This window comes from Phascolarctos cinereus, unplaced genomic scaffold (genome assembly GCF_003287225.1).
Source record: "Phascolarctos cinereus isolate Bilbo 61053 unplaced genomic scaffold, phaCin_HiC Scaffold_4;HRSCAF=312, whole genome shotgun sequence".
NCBI lineage: Eukaryota > Metazoa > Chordata > Mammalia > Diprotodontia > Phascolarctidae > Phascolarctos > Phascolarctos cinereus.
In genome coordinates, this window is record NW_027555847.1 from 681,724,377 (window position 1) to 681,725,605 (window position 1,229).

Sequence of the window (1,229 nt, forward strand, 5' to 3'; positions counted from 1 at the left end):
TAATATTGCCTCTATCACACTTACCTCACTGGGTTGCTCTAAAGTTCAAATAACCACTACTACCATAGCTAGCATTTATCAATTGATTTAAAGTTTGCAAAGGGTTTTAAAATATTATCTCATTTAATTGTCACAACAGCCCTGGGAGGTCGATGCTTCCATTGTCCCCATTTTACAGATGAGAAAACCAAAGCTGAGAGAGGTTTAGTGACTTAAGTCACACAGGGTCTGAGGCTGGATTTGTACTCAGGTTTTCCTCAGTACAGTCTGTCCACTGTGCCACCTAGCTGCCTTGAGATAACATATGTACGGTGCTTTGCAAATCTTAAAGTGCTTCATAAAAAAGCAACTATTATGATTAAGTGGTTTTTCCCCTTGGTTACACAGCTAGCAAGTGGTAGAAACTGAATTCGATCCCAGGCCCTAATTCAGAATGCTCTTTTATCAATTATCCTCTGGCTTTTCAGCATCATTAGTCTCTGTCTCAGTTCTCCTTCATTTAGTATTGGAATAGCTTACATCTCCAAGCCCTCCTACTTAATTAACACCCACAGGCTCAGTTTTGCCCCCTTCCTTGGACTGGAACCTCTGCCTCAGTTCAGGTCAGCATTTAGAGGATTCTCACACACTATAGTTTAGTATCTGGTCTAGTCTGACTCTCCCCAATACCTCCACTTACCTCCATTAGCAAGGAAAAGACAATAAAAAACATTTTAGGATCATAGAATCATAGATTTAGAGCTGCAAGAGATATTAGAGGTCATTAGGTCCAACCTCTTCATTTTACCAATGAGGAAACTGAGGCCCAGGGAGGGATTAAATGACTCGTCCAAGGTCAAATGGGTAGTGTCTGAGACAGGATTCAAAACCCAGGTCTTCCTGAATCTTAAGACCATTCTCTCTTCTTTAATGTCTTCTCCAATTTCACTTTCATCTGCCTCATCTGAATTTCTCTCTGCTTGGCCTGGACAGTAAGCAGCATAAATCATGTCTTCACCCGTCAAGACCACCTGGAGTTCTAGCTTCACTGACTCTTTTTTTTTCCTTTCAGATTTGCCCAAACCATTCTCTTCTTTTCCATTTTCTTTCATTTTTGGCTTCCATTTTCCTGCTTGTTTCTTGTCATCCTCTTCCTTCAAAACAGCTCGCTAGTCTTCGCACAATTCTGCTACCATCTGCTCTTTGGCCTCCATCTGGGTCCTGTATTGATTATATCATGAGAACACAGT